This window comes from Phoca vitulina, unplaced genomic scaffold (assembly GCF_004348235.1).
Source record: "Phoca vitulina isolate PV1807 unplaced genomic scaffold, GSC_HSeal_1.0 scaffold12, whole genome shotgun sequence".
NCBI classification, from domain to species: domain Eukaryota; kingdom Metazoa; phylum Chordata; class Mammalia; order Carnivora; family Phocidae; genus Phoca; species Phoca vitulina.
The window spans coordinates 4,483,330-4,500,141 of NW_022589715.1; positions in this window are offsets into that span (position 1 = coordinate 4,483,330).

Below are 16,812 nucleotides of genomic sequence, written 5' to 3' on the forward strand. Positions count from 1 at the left end.
CAATCATTCAGATGTGTATCTGATACAAGCGAAGAGGGTCAACACTTGTGACTTAAGAGAGCAGAGTTACCTAATTCAGAATCCTAAAAGGAGAAAAAGATGACTTGCTAAGGCCCCTACTAGAGGAAATGCTCATTATTTTAAAACTTCGGCTGGGTTTAATTTATGGAATGTGATTACTGAAAAAATTATTTTGTTTTTTTGGTTTTTTTTCATGATGTTGAAACATAGGTGAAAAGTGCAGAAAGCATTTGGGTGTCACTACAGAGTAAAATAGTTGTGGGAGAAAATGCATTAGTATCTATTTTTTTAATCAGCAGAGACACACTTTATATATCCTTCAAAATGACCTTCCTCAGTTTCCACTGCCACTACCCTAAACCAGAACCCCTCCCCCCCCAACAACTCACACATCTGGATTACTGCAAGAGACTTCAGTCTCCTAGACTAGCTCGAACTGTTACATCCTTGGAACTGTCTTCTCCGATTTGCAGGCTCTCGGTAATTGTTATGTGTTCTTACAGCCCTTGATAGATCATTCTCATGTCATTTATCAGGTTTTATTATAAACTGAGTGTACATCAGATCCACCTGGATTCTCTCTACAAGTTCCCCCTACTGAACTTGTAGAAGACCATGGTCTTCTGCTTGGATATAAAAGCTAGTAATATTTATCATTTATTGAACATCAGCTCTGAACCAGGCACATTCATCTATTTTTATATAGCTTTCTCTGTTTATTACACATAACCTCTCCCTTTTCTTTATATGCACTTATATTTAGCTTTATGTAACTTACCATTTGATGTTAAAAATATATTTGTAGATATTCACGTTTATAGCTACCAATATAATGTAGTATATAATCAATTGTGGTAAGGAGGGCTCAACTAAAAGGAGTTAAAAAATCTGGTAATTAAAGGGAGAGGCTACTGTATAAACTATACCTCAGGTTTCATACAGTGTCCTTAAAATTTAATATTCGGGTAATCTGTAATAAAAAAACGATTGCTTTGCTCATCCCCAGTAATTCCTGTTTACCTTTATGGTTGCAAAATATGTTTCTCCAGGAAGGACAAAATAATGCATAAATGTGCTTTTGGATTTCATTTTAATTTAATATTAATTAAAAACTTATTTTTTGAGAGAGAGAGTGAGCACTCGTGTGCATGGGGGAGGGGCAGAGGAAGAGGGAGAAAGAGAATCTTCAGGAGGCTACACGCTCAGCAGCACTGAGCCTGTCCTGGGGCTCAACTTGGAGGCTCGATCTCACGACCCTGAGATCATGACCTGAGCCGAAATTAAGAGTCAGATGCTTAACCAACTGAGACACTTAGGCACCCCAAAAACCTCTCTTTTGAAATACTGTAGACTGGTTATAATGTATTTTAAAAGCCAACTGAGAAGGAGAACAAAGGTGCTATGGACCTGGATAGGGAGCCAGTATTAAAATTAGTTCTCATGCCAACACTGGCCAGAGCAAAGGAGTTAGGCAAGTGGGCTCTCTCCCTCGCAGTCTGGAAACTGCAGCAGCCTGGAGGAGCCAGTTAGAAGGAAAGGGTTGGAATGGGACTCGGAAGACAGAATCCAACCCAGTCTCTGCCATGTCGCAGGGGCACGCTGCTCAATCTCAACTAAGAATTGATGTTCTTACCTGTGAAACGAGGAAAGATGATTATGTACCCCACAGGGTTGTTGTGAGAAGGAAGAGATGCCTCGAGTGCACCACACATGCAGTGGGCATTGAAGATAGTCCACCCAGGTACGCATCGTGGTTCTGCCACTGAACAGCCGTGTGGCCATGCGCACAGCAACCTCAGTCAGCTTCCGCCTCAGCACCAGTTACATCCAAGGTAACCGGTATCATCCTTGGATGATAGCACTCCTGACCCCGAGAGCTGTGCAAGAACTAAATGACACAACGCGTGGAAGACACTTTGAAAAATGCACAAGTGAATGCTCAGTAAATGTTAGCTATTATTCACGCTAAAGGGTTAGAGCTTTTTAGGGTGCCACATCTCCCGGCAGGGTGCCACATCTCCTGACAGCACAGAGAAAGAAAAGTTAATAAGCTTGAGTCTGTGAAGGGAAATTTAAGATAATAGCGAAGAGTTTAAATGACACAGAAATCCCTATGGCCATAGAGTGAATTCTTTTTTACTTCGTCAAAGGAAGATCCTACTGCACAGGAACCCGGTTGACCAGAAGCCATCACTGTGCCACTTTCTATGCTGATAGCTTCAGGTGTTCCCATGCAGGATGAAATCACTAAGTGGTTTTATGTTTGTTGGTGTTGTGTTTTTTTTTTTTTTAAAGATTTTATTTATTTATTTGAGAGAGAGAGAATGAGAGAGAGCGAGTACATGAGAGGGGGGAGGGTCAGAGGGAGAAGCAGACTCCCTGCCGAGCAGGGAGCCCGATGCGGGGCTCGATCCAGGGACTCCAGGATCATGACCTGAGCCGAAGGCAGTCGCTTAACCAACTGAGCCACCCAGGCGCCCATTGTTTTTAGTAAAGTTAACCAGACTATACTGAGCTGAACATTTTACTATAATTGGTACTCTGATCATACATCTCAAATGTCCAAATCTCAAGTATCTCCAGAAAGAATTCTGACTAACCCTAGACTTTAAACTGTCTTTAAATGATGATGGAGTGTGCAGCTGGAAGCTGAGGTGAATTTGGCTGGCTTGCCCTTTTTCCTAGATTCCCCTTAAGACTTTACAGTCCTTGGTGTACTGATTCCATAAACATTTTTGAGAGGCTACTAGGTGCAAGGCATTTATTTGATAGGATCTATAGGTGAGACAATTGCTGTTCTTGGGGACTACTGTTTATTAAATAAGGTATGTTAAGATCTGTCACATGGAGAAAAGAGTAAAAAAGTAAGTAGGAAGCAAAATAAAAGGATAGAAGATGGCAAAGAAGAACAAGACATATCCTTAACCTGGAGAAGGCTAAATACATGGACAAAGAGGATTTTAGTTAGGCTTTTAAGAACGAGTAGGAGTTGGAAATATGGGAGAGGGGAATGGGGAATAAAGGAAAAGTCCAGGTGGAAACAACAGTGAGAAGAAGCACATATGTATAAAAACATGGGGACCAAATAGTTCAGTTAGGCTGAGCCGTAGATTTTTTTTCCTCACACAATTTTTAACAATTGAGATGTAATTCACAAACTATAAAATTCACCTTTTTAAAGTGCACAGTTTACTGGTTTTGAGTATATTCACAAATTATGCAACATTACCACTGTCTAATTTCAGAATATTATTTTCATTGCCCCCAAAAGAAACTCCGTATCCATAAGCAGTCACTCCCTGTGACCCCCAGAGGTGGCCAGCCCACCAAGAGGGCTCCCAATGGAGTTCCAGTTACTTGCAGTTGGAAGGCCTTGGGTGGGCAGGTGGGGGGAATGGTGAGTGTGGAGGGGCTACTGGCAGGACACACACTGTATTTGCTACACGTGGCTTCAACTACCGACTTAACAAATCTCTACCTCTAGCTTTGATCCCTTTCTTTTTCTTTTTTTTTTTTTTAAAGATTTTATTTATTTATTTGACAGAGAGAGAGAGATAGCAAGAGCAGGAACACAAGCAGGGGGAGTGGGAGAGGGAGAAGCAGGCTTCCCGCGGAGCAGGGAGCCTGATGCGGGACTTGATCCCAGGACCCTGGGATCATGACCTGAGCCAAAGGCAGACGCTTAACGACTGAGCCACCCAGGCGCCCCCTTTTCTTTTTTTTTTTAAAGATTTTATTTATTCATTTGACAGAGAGAGACACAGTGAGAGAGGGAACACAAACAGGGGGAGTGGGAGAGGGAGAAGGAGGCTTCCCGCTGAGCAGGGAGCCCAATGCGGGGCTCGATCCCAGGACCCTGGGATCATGACCTGAGCCTAAGGCAGACGCTTAACGACTGAGCCACCCACACGCGCCCCAGCTTTGATATCTTTCCATAACCACTTGAATGTTCCACAGAAGGATCACAAATTCAAAGTGTCCCTAACTGAACTCATCTTTGCCTTGAAACCTTTTCTTCTTCCTATATTTCCAATCTTAGTGTGTAGTGTTACCATCAGTCTAGTCATCTAAGACAGAAACTTTTGGTCAGCCTAGACTCCTTTTCCCTCATTCTCAAATCCAATTAGTGACCAAGTCCCATCAATTTCATACCATCCTAGCTCTTGTGTTGTATGCCTCTTCTTCTTTTTCCCTATGACTGTCTTAGGTCAGGCCTCTGTTAGCTCTTACCTGATCTACTGAAATGACCATCTAAGAAATTTCTAAGACATTTCCCTGCTTGATTGAATCTTCTCTTTGGTCCATTCTCTACCCTGCCACCAGAGTGATTGTTCTAAAATGCAGAATATGATTCCTTGTGGCTGAAATCCTTCAGTAGCTAACCGATGCCCTCACTGTGCAAACTTTTTAGCGTGGTGCACAATGTGCCCCCTCCTGCCTTCTTCTATTGTTATCTCCAATTCCTCACATACCTAGCACCTCAAGCAGTGGGGAACTGCTGACAGTTTCCCACTGTATTTTTGCTGATATGACACCTTTCTCCCCCTTTTCCACCTGGTAACCAAGACTCAATCAGTCCAGGCTCTCTCTAGGAGGCCTTTCCTGTCTACTTCAGGCAGACTGGGAATAACCACACCTTTGCTTGTGCTCCAGACAGGTTGCTTTCTTAGCACCTGTGACACTTTATCACACAACTCTCTCTCTTACTAAACTGAAAGCTCCTGAAAAGCAGAGACCATATATAACTCATCCCTGTCTTCTTTGCAGAGTGCTTTACCCAGTCTTAGTGCTCCACTGAGATTTGGGAGTCATTGCCTAGGGCGGAGAATGAAACTATGTGAAGGGATGAAATTACCTGCAGGAAGACCAGGAGTGGAAATTACATTTATTGAGGTCTTACTCTTGAAAAAAAGGGAAGTCTAACACAGGCTACTACATGGATGAACCTTGAGGACATCATGCTCAGTGAAATAAGCCAGTCACAAAAATATAAATACTAGTGATTCCACTTATGTGAGGTCTTTAGAGTAGTCAAATTTCATAGAGACAGAAAGTAGAATGGTGGTTGTCAAGGGTTGGAAGGAGGAGGGAATGGAGAGTTATTATTTAACAGATTCAGAGTTTCAGTTCTGCCAGATGACAAGAGTGCTGGAGAGAGATGGTGGGTATGGTTGCACAACAGCGTGAATGTACTTAATGTCACTGAACTGTACGCTTAAAATTGGCTAAGATGGCGAATTTTATGTCCCGTAGATTTTCCCACAACTAAAAAACACAACAACAATAGAGCAACACTAACTCAGGAACTTACACCAGCTAGTACATTAATTAAAAAATATGTAACATCAAACATGAAGGAGGAGTATAAAAATAAATATTAAATACAATTGCCTTGTTGACAAAACAGATTTTTCTTAATTTTCTCATTTTGTAACAGACTAAATAAGGATAGTCATGGACAAGTGTTAACAGGGAACTAGCATTTGGGAACTAATGGTGTTAATTACGTTAAAAATAGAAGCTGAGGGGCGCCTGGGTGGCTCAGTCGTTGGGCATCTGCCTTTGGCTCAGGTCATGATCTCAGGGTCCTGGGATCGAGCCCCGCATCGGGCTCCCTGCCCAGCGGGAAGCCTGTTTCTCCCTCTCCCACTCCCCCTGCTTGTGTTCCTGCTCTCACTGTCTCTCTCTCTCTCTCTGTCAAATAAATAAATAAAATCTTAAAAAAAAAAAATAGAAGCTGAGGGAAGAAGGGCAATAATTAAAGAAGGTAGCTGTGCCAAAGCAAGATCATTGTCTGCCTGTTGTTATTGGTAGACTGTGCTATTATATGCACTATGACAAGTCAAGTATTTCCTCGTATTTTTGGCAGGTCCCACTCTGAATAATCATAAGGTATTTGTTTTCAGACATTCAATATTTTATTGAGAATTTCGTATGCTTCCAGGTCCCTGCTCTTGTAAGGATTATATTATCCAAACGTTTTGCACATGTAAAGTATATGCTAAAGATGTGTGTGTACTATAAAATAATAGTACTATGTAACTAGCTGCAGAATATAATAAACATGTGAAATACTAGCACACAGAGATGTGTGTAAGAAAGGTATTAGGTAGCCACCATACCAAGTTTCCTTCATATTTTCAGTCTCTAAAAACCCTGAATAATAATTTTTCCTGTATCCTATGTATAGGGCATGGTCCTGAATGTCACGTATTTCCTGTCTGAGCCATTAGCTTGTTTTCTGATCGGTGTTTATTTTCTCTAATCTAAGAGTAGAGTTGAAAGAAAGGGGACCACTTGCCTCAGACTGCAATGAAGATGCACAATTCTTCTTTGGTCACTTCCTTTGCTTGCAAAATTTCCTCCCCGTCTGCTTCCTAAAATTTCAACTTTGTTTCTTCCTAATTTGTAATACAGGTTTAACCCTAGACTGTCGGAAAGATTTTCTTGGAAGACTAGATAAACATCATGAAAGACAATTATTCGATCTCTTTCACTTTCTTACGGATCTCTAAATTCAAACTTTAGTGTTGCTCATAATAGGCATGTGACCTAACGCAGTGAGAATCAGAAAAAAATCAAGGTTTGGCCAGGGACAGAAGGGGATTAGCCTTACTAAAATTGTATGCTGGGTAATTTAAGCTTCTTTTAAAGGGAAATTCAGGTATATTCTCGGCCTGGTGTTAATGACAACCCTGTTGAAATGCTTTTTCAAACATTAAAACTGAAGGTGGATTAGCTCATCTAATTTATTACGGTCTGAACAACGTTGTATATATAAACCGTAGGGTTGGAAAGGATTTTTTATGACCTCAATCTGGGCTGTTTTAGAATTACAGAAACACTTGAAATATTTTGCTAATGTTTTCAGATATATAAATAAAACAAACATCATAAATTCATCCTAACTTTAAACCTAAATTTAAGCAAAACTAAAGATATATATAGGAGCATATGTGGTTTAAGACAGAATTAGGTTATGGTATCATGTTGCAGCTTTCTATCATTATTATTAATAGCTATGGTGGCATAGCCAACGTGTTGTTTTTTTTTTAAATGAGTGTTGCTATTTTCTGTATATTTGCGTCATATTTATTTGCTTTCTTAACATTTTATTTTGGAATCCTGCGACAAGAGATTTTAGAGCCTTCCTTCTTCTCTCATTTGAGCTGCTGGGCCTAACCTGACTCTTAAAACAAGTTTTTGTTTGTTTGTTTTTTTGTTTACGACTTGAAAATTACTCTTGGAATTATTGTCCTTTCCTGAAAAGTCAGAAAGGGCCTAATTAACAACCACAGTTAATACTGCTTTAGGATCACAAAACTGAGAGAAAGGGTGCTTTTACAGTTAACTCTGATTACAGACTGTGTAGTGTGATCAGTAGAAAATCCTCACAGTTTCATACCATTAGAACAAAGATAAATGGAATAGAATACCTTAGAAAATCTGTAAGCGACCCCAAAGCAAAAGACAACCAAGTGCCTTAGCCTTGACTTTAGATTGTATTAGTTTACGTTGTGGTATTTCATTTTTTTTGAAAAAAGAGTCACGTTTCCCCTTCTAATAGGTATGGTGTTAGACATCTGATGAAGAGAGACAGCAACCCAAAATGAGTATTCTGCTTAACACTTGTAAATAAAATAATTTCAAAGGTGTCTGGTTTTACCTTCAGGAAAAGCCTACCTTAATATATTAAAAATTTTATAACTACTTAAATTTTCTCCTTGGAAACTGGCAAAGCCTGTAGGTTACAGTGAACATACACCGCCTGCCGTTGAGTCGGCTTTGTGTGTGTCCAGGCAGGTTACTCGACCTCCCTGTGCTTTTATTTTCTTATCACTAACAATGAGGATAATAGTAATATCTTTCATCATACTAATATATAGAATCAGAGGATCTTAAGAAACATATCATTGACATACCTACTATCTCTGATCATATTTTTACCTTGATCAAAATATTTAGTTAGTAACTTTGAATGGAAACAAGTTCTTATGCTAATAGCTTTTTGTCTTTCACATATTATCATTGACATTTTCCAGAAATTGGTGCCTTGTCACCTATTTAATCCTTAAAATGCAAAAAAAAAAAAAAAAAAAAAGGAGACAGAATCTTTTAAGTAAAAAATCAAAATGAATCTACAAATACACAAACATACACTATTATGGATACATATTCTTCATAACAATTGGTTTATTGAAACTATACAGTCAATTTTGGTATCCTACAGATCAGAGCTATCTATTCTGTGAGCAGTAAAGAGATGAACTTTTTGGGAGGGGGTTCTTCATCTTTTGATTCTCTCTACCCTCATCTCCTTGAGTAGATTAAAATTCCTTTTTAAGTGTATATGTGTATTTTTTTGGATCTTGAAAGCTTTTGGTTTTTAGAGCCTGCAGAGAAAAATTGATTCAAAAGCAAGATAAAATTAATGAAGGAGTAAGAGGAATTTTGTTTGGAGGCAAGATGAGTGTCAGTGAAAGGAATCAGGGTTTATGGGGAATGTTGCCCTCCTTTTCTTTGAGAGGAGAGTGAACTGTTATTCTAAAGGGCTGGGAAGGGAGAGGGCCACAAAACCAGAGGAAAGGAGATTTTTTTTCCCCTAACTTTTATTGCCACCTTTACTTGACCTCTGATAAGGTGAAAGGAGCTGGGAAGATTTACAGGAAATCTGGATTCCTGAGATTTCTGAGGAACGGCAAAGGTCTGACTCTGTACAGCGGAAGCAAACATTTTAATTTTTCATTCCATTATTGAAAGCTGCAGTGGACAGATTTGGCCAGGGATATAATGTGGGCGTCTTTATAGTCTCTGTGGCTACTCAAGGTACAAAGGGCAAGGTGTTTTGGCGTGAGGCTTGTACACTGACAAAAAGTGAGGGGAGGGGCACCTGGGTGGCTCAGTCAGTTGGGCGTCTGCCTTCGGCTCCGGTCATGATCCCAGGGTCCTGGGATCGAGCCCCGGATCGGGCTCCCTGCTTGGCGGGAAGCCTGCTTCTCCCTTTCCCACTCCGCCTGCTTGTGCTCCCTCTCTTGCTGTCTCTCTCTCTCTCTGTCAAATAAGTAAATAAAATCTTAAATAAAATAAAATAAAATAAAATGCAAATTTCCTTTAAAAAAAAGTGAGGGGGAAAGCAGAGAGTTTTGGATCTAATCTTGTCTACTTCATAATTTGTCTAGGACAGGCCCACTTTACCAATCTTTTTTTTTTTATCATTGTCCTCAGGGCTTTCACAAAATGATTATTAATGTTATCATTAATCTGATTATATGGTTTTTGCTCATGTGTTTCTCAGAGTGTGGGATTAATGCAATGGTTCTTAGCCCTGCTAGAATCACCTGGCAAGTTTTAAAGACATTGGATGTCCAGGCCACACACCAGACTAATCATATCAAAACCTGCAGGGGTGGCACTCAGGCATCATTATTTAAAAAAAAAAAAGGGCTTTCTACATGATTTCACTATGTAAAGTTAAAACCATTGGCTTAATGTATTATCTTTCCCAGGTAAAATAATGTTAACACAGCGGTTCTCAAATGCTTTGGTCTCAGGACTCCTTTATTTCACTAACAATTATTGAGGAACACAAATAGCTTTTGTTCGTGTGAATTATGTCTATCAATGTCGCCTGTATTGAAAATTAAAATGGGCATTTTATAAATGTTTAATCATGACTAATTTAAAAATAACAGAAGCATTGCATGTTAAATGACACATTTTTATGGAAAATTTCTGTGTTTCTAAAAACAAAAATAATTTTGTGAAAAGACTGACATTTTTGAATATTTGAAAATTTTCTTTAAGGTCTGACTTATTAGAAAATAACTGGATTTGTTTATACAATCAGTCTGCTGAGATATGTTAATTTGGTTGAAGTATATGAAGAAAATTTGGCCTCACGCTGACATGTAGTAGGAAAAGAAAGAAGTATTTTAATAGCCTCTTCAGATAATTGTGGAAAATCTTCTTTGTTATTCAATCAAAGCATGATAGATGGTAATGTCATAAAAGTTAGGTACAATGCAGAATCTAAGACCATATGAATAAAATTTTTTACTTCATTATATTAAAATCCATTGGTCTCTCTCACACTTTGAATGGATCTTTTCTCTGTGATTTGGGCACTGAGCATGTGGAAAATATTGGTTCTTTGAGTTACACAGATACTCCAAATGTTGAACATTTTATTATATGTTATTAAAAAATTACATTTGTTAAAATAACTGACTTTGTCAGGAAAGTTGTTACATGTAAGGAAACTGTCAGGCTTATAGTAGCTTATACCAGTTTTTCAAAATTCCAGTTTTTACCTGAAAGATCTAGTTTTATCATTGGTGATAAATACTGCCAGTTAGTTTCCTTGAAGGCATAGGCACACTTTATTTTTTAACAAATGTCTGCCAAATATCCAACTCTGAATAATCATATGTGATCAGTCACTTATTATTCTATCAGTAAAAGTAGAATCTTATGAAAAAAGAAGATAGTTCACTACACATCTCAAACAGTAGTACGAGTACTTCTCCGTGAGACAGTTGTCCTTCAGTAGGCAGGATGAGTACTTTATTTGTACTTCCCATTTTTTAAAAAGACTTTATTTATTTATTTGAGAGAGAGCAAGAGTGAGAGAGAGAGCACACGAGCAGAGCAGGGGGGAGGGGAGAGGGAGAGGGAGAAGCAGACTCCCCCCCTGAGCAGGGAGCCCGATGTGGGACTCGATCCCAGGACCCTGGGATCGTGACCTGAGCTCAAGGCAGATGCCCATCTGCCCAACCCACTGAGCCACCCAGGCACCCATGTACCTCCTATTTTGTCATGCAGAATATAAAAAGATTCATACTCTCAACTTCTGCTTCTAGTCAAGATGGAGTAACAGAGACTAGATTTATCATCCCATCTTGAAAAAAAAAATCAAACAACAGTGTTCAAATATTGGGAAACAAGTATCACAAAAGAGGGATGGCAGAAGGGAAGTAAGTGACATGAGCTAGATGCTTTCCCCATTTGCCATCTTGAGGAGTTTCCAGGATGCAGTGTGGATAGGAGGAATCCCAACAGAGGCAGGTGGTCTCTGTGAGATGAAAGAACAGAGTTGAGAACATGGGTAGGTGGCTAGAATTTGCAGGACAGAGTGGAGGAGAGAGAGATCATTTAAGGTTTCTCCGTAAGTCTTCATCTGAGTATGGATCAACATGTGCAGGTGAGGAAATTCACCAAGGTGGAGGAAAGAGCTAACAGAAAGGAGCAGGCATAACAAGCTCCAGGGCACAGATAGGGTCAGGAATCTTTTGTGTTTCTACTAGTCAAAGTGGAGGGGCACCGGGGTGGCTCAGTTGGTTAAGTGTCAGCCTTCGGCTCAGGTCATGATCCCCGGATCCTGGGATAGAGTCCCGCATTGGGCTCCATTCTCAGCGGGGGGCCTGCTTCTCCCTCTCATTCTCCCTCTGTGCTCTCTCTCTGTCTCTCTCTCTCTCAAATAAATAAATAAAATCTAAAAAAAAAAAAAAGGAAAAAGGAAAAAAAAGTGGAAAAATCTCAACATACAAGAGGCAAGGGGCAGGGGTGCCTGGGTGGTGCGGTCGGTTAAGTGTCTGCCTTCGGCTCAGGTCATGATCCCACGGTCCTGGGATCGAGCCCCATGTCAGGCTCCCTGCTCGGCGGAGAGTCTGCTTCTCCCTCTCCCTCTGCCTGCCGCTCCTCCTGCTTGTGCGCGCGCTCTCTCTCTCTCTGTGTCAAATAAATAAATAAAAATCTTAAAAAAAAAGAGGCAAGGGGCAAAAGTAAATGCCCAGAGAGTATTGCTTCAGCTAGGGGTCAAATTATACCTGGAATATAAACTGCTCTGCTTCAGCCTAACAAAATTAAAAGCAAGCCTCCAAAGGATCAAACTATTTTCACATCAACGGTGTTTCAAAGATTAAGAATCTTTAAAGGAAAACAAATATGCCCAGCACCCAAAAAAGTAAAATTCACAACATCTGATATCTAATAAAAAATTACCAGGCATGTAAAGAAGTGGCAATATACAACCATAATGAAGGGAAAAAAATCGATCAATAGAAATGACACAGATGATAAATTAGCAGATAAGGATATTAGAAACAGTTGTCATAACTATATTCCATATGTTCAAGAAGGTAAAGGAAAGGTTGAACATATTAAGGATGGGTGTAAAGAAAATCTAAATTAAACCTCTAGAGAAGGAAAACAACAATGTCTGGGATGAAAAGTAACCGGATGGAATCAATAACAGTTTAGGTACCATAAAAAAATTAGTGAACTTGCAGACATAGAAATAGAAACTATAGATACAAGTGAAATAGACAAAGGAAAAAAACCAGAAAAAAATATCAGAGCCCTGGTGAACTGTGGGAAAACCTCAAACAACTTAATATGTGTATAAGTGGGGCCCCAATGGAGGAGGGCAGATAAAAATACTTGAAGAGGTAATAGCTAAATATTTTCCAAATTTAAGGAAAACTTAAAGCCCACTGATCCAAGAAACTCTGTGAACCCCAAGCATGAGAACATAAAATTCCACCAAGGCACATCATAATCAAATTGCTTAAGAATTGTGATAAAGAGAAGATATTTTTTTTGTTTGTTTTTAAAGATTCTATTTATTTATTTGACAGAGAGAGACACAGTGAGAGAGGGAACGCAAGCAGGGGGAGTGGGAGAGGGAGAAGCGGGCTTCCCGCCCGAGCAGGGAGCCCGATGCGGGGCTTGATCCCAGGACCCTGGGATCACGACCTGAGCCGAAGGCAGATACCCAACGACTGAGCCACTCAGGCGCCCCTGTAATAAAGAGAAAATCTGAAGACAGACTGAACTGCATTACGGGCAGAGGAACAAAGATTAGGATGATAGTCGATTTCTCAGAAACAAAGCAAGCAAGAAGGGATTGGAGAACTATCTTTAAAGTACTGAAAGAGGGGCACTCCCTGTAGAGCAGGGAGCCAGACTTAGGGCCTGCTTCACCCTCTCCTTCTGCCCCTCCCCCTGCTCATGCTCGCTCATGCACTCTCTCTCTCTCTCTCTCTCAAATAAAATAAATAAATAAATAAATAAATAAATAAATAAAATCTTTATTAAAAAAAGTACTGAAAGAAGAAAGCTGTCACCATAGAATTCTGTACTCAGTGAAAATGTCTTTCAAAAATGAAGGGAAAATAAATTTTTTTCAGCATACAAAAATTGCTACTATACCTGTGCTACAAGAAATGTTAAAGGATGTCCTTTAGGCAGAAGGAAAATGATCCCAGATGGACCTATGTATCTATACAAAGGAAGGAAGCGTATCAGAAATGGTAAATATCTGGGTAAATGAAAAAGACTTTTAAAGACCTTATTTTAACAATTTCTTTGAAAAGTAATTGTTTAATGCAAAGATAATCAAGTAAAATATATATAAAAATATGTAAGTAAAATAGCACAAAGACTAAGAAGGGAAATAGAAGTATGCTATTGTAAGATTCTTTTTTTTTATTTATGTGGGGGGGGGAGGGGCAGGGGGGGAGGGAGAGAAGCAAACCCTGCTGAGTGGGAAGCCCAGCACGGGGCTCAATCCCACAACTCTGAGATCATGACCTGAACTGAAATCAAGAGTCAGATGCTTAACTGACTGACCCACCCAGGTGCCCCATAAGATTCATGTACTATACATTAAGTGATATAATAAATTCTTGATGGTAGACAGTAACACATTAAAGATATATATTATAAATCCTAAAACAGCTACTAAAAACAGAGGTATAGCTGACAGCCTAACAAAGGAGATAAAATGAAATAATAAAAGTAATAAATTAATCCAAGATAAATCAGAAAAAGTGGTAAAAATGACCAAAGAACAGATGGAACAAATAGAAAAAAAAACAATAGAGCGGTACATTTAAATTTGACCATGTTAATAATCACATCAGATATAAATAATCTAAGCACTCCATTTAAAAACCAGAGATTGTCCAATTGGATAAAAAGAGCAAGACCTCACTATACGCTGCCTACAAGAAACCTACTTTACATGTAAATAAGAAAATAGTTCAAAAGTAAAAAGAATGGGAAAGATATACCATTTTAACACTAATCAAAAGAAAGTTGGAGTGGCTACATTAATATTAGAAAAAAAGTAAATTTCAGAGCAAAGAATATTGCAAAGTATAAAGAAGGTTGTTTTGTAATGATAAAGGTGTCAATTTGTCAAAAGGACATTGCAATTCTAAATATTTATGTACTCAATAAGAAAGCTTAGAAATACATGATATAAAAATTAATAGAACTATAGGAAGTAGGAAAATCCACAATTAGTCAGAGATTTCAGCCTCACTCCCTCAGTAATCAGATGTACAGATGGAAAACCAGTTATTAACTGGAAGATTTGGAGAACATTATCAATGACCTTACCTAGTGGATGTTTATAGAACATTCCACCCAATAACAGCAAAATACATATTTTTTTAATGTCAAGAAGGAAAAATTTCCTAAGATAGATCAGATTCTGGGCTATAAAACAATTCTCAAAAATTTTTAAAGGATTCATCCATATCAAGTCTCTTCCCTGACCATGGACGGAATTAAATTTGAAATCAATAACAAAAAGATATCAGAGAAATCCTCAACTATTTGGAAACTAAATAACATAATTTAAATAACCCGGGGTAAAAGATGGACATTTTCATTTTCTTGATGGTGGCGATCATTTCAGAGGTGTAAACATATGTCAAAACTCATCCGATTATATACTTTAAATTTGTATGGTTTAATGTATTTTAATTATATCTCAATAAAGCTGTTAAAAACCAGACATGTACTCAATCAAGGGTTGAGATTTGATAATAACCACAATTTTTATTGCTTCATTGTGATATTCTTAAGTGAGATTGGCTCTTTTGTTTTCTTTTGTCTGTTCTTTTCCTTTCCTTTTTTTTTCCTGTGCAAATCAGTGAATAATACAATGACTTCTAAGTAACAGTTTTTTTAATAGTACAGTTTTGTGTCCTGTCCTAGTAAGTGCTAAGGTATCAGCAGTTTTGCATCATCCGTGTAAAGTTAACACAGTAAAATAAGCTAATTTTGCTTTAGTATCATTATAAATATTGATTCAACCTTGCAGACATTCCAAAGGGTCTTGGAGAATCCCCAGGGATCCATGGGTCACATTTTGAGAACTACTGTCTTTTTTTTTTTTTTTTTTAAGATTTTATTTATTTATTTGAGAGAGGGACAGAAAGAGAGAGAGCACGAGCAGGGGAGAGGGGCAGAAGGAGAGGGAGAAGCAGGCTCCCCACTGAGCAAGGAGCCCAACGCAGGGCTCTAATCCAGGACCCTGGGATCATGACCTGAGCCGAAGGCAGACGCTTAACTGACTGAGTCACCCAGGTGCCCTGAGAATTACTGTTTTAACAAACTTTCTGGTTATGACTGCATTAGTCTAATGGTGGGACTAGCTGTGTGAAAATCCTGCCATGGCAACTGCACGGGGATGATCTTTTATAGCAGTTGGGTCCTTAATATGTATCACAGTATAGAATCTATTCTCTAATAAAGATGATAAGCACTCCACTCGTGATTAGTGTTGTCACTGCATACACAACTGATTTTTTTCCAGGATGAGAAATGGGGCCTGAAATTCTTTAATTGGATATAATAGTCATGGGAAGAGTGTGAAGAAGGGACAAGTTGCAGCAGGGGAAAAAAAAATAGCAGATCTAAGGGATTTCTGACAATTTCCAGAACAAAAGAGGGGAGAAAAGTAGAATGAGTAAAGGAAAAGGGAAGAAGGATATTTATTTAGTGTATCAGGCACAAGAAAAGATACTAATAAAGAAGGTAGTAGGGACACATAGAGGCCTGTGTCGGATTTGTAGTTTTATGGAGAGTTGTCAGAAGACCTCGCGTGTAAAAAAGTTTACTAACTAAACTAAATTTACTTACTTACTAAAATCAGCGTCACTTATTTGTACGAGATGCACCCTGTGGATGCACTTGTGGTGGATGCAGAGAGGCACCGCTCAGATGCCCCTTCAGGGAAGGACTCCTCTCCAGCTGGTGGAGTGCTTTTGGCAGACAGCCTCTAGCTGTCAGCTCCTTTGGCAGCAGAGAGCTGCTTGCAGGAAGTCAGTCCACTGTGGTGGGGGTAGAAAGCCCTAGACATTTTGGCTCACCGTGTGACAGCTCTGATAGGGCTTTCAGCTCAAGGGCGCCCCACGGGATTAGGTGCGGCTGTGGAGGGGGACCCACTTCCCTGTTAGCCTTTCCCTCTGCCCAGTCCCTTTCCTCCCTCTACCCTCCTCAGGGGTTTGTCCCAAGGGCACTCCCTGAGACACACCCTGAATGCTAAACTCTGTCTCAGAGTTGGCTTCCCGTAGCTCCCAAACTACAGCAGCATCTATTGACTAAACTGTAACCAAAATTGAAGAAAATTGGAGAACGCTAGGCGATGGAAAATCATCATGAAATTACGTGTTAACACTTTAACTCAAGTGTTTCCTTATTTCTCATTTCGATCTGCTTATACTTAGCGTGATACTACCTTTAACATTTTGTTTCATATCACTTTGCTATTCCTACCTTCCCTTTCTTTTTTCTTTTTTTTTTTAAGATTTTTTAATTTATTTATTTGACAGAGAGAGAGATAGCGAGAGCAGGAGCACAAGCAAGGGGAGTGGGAGAGGGAGAAGCAGGCTTCCCGCTGAGCAGGAAGCCCGATGTGGGGCTCCATCCCAGGACCCTGGGATCATGACCTGAGCCGAAGGCAGATACCCAACGACTGAGCCACCCAGGCGCCCCCCT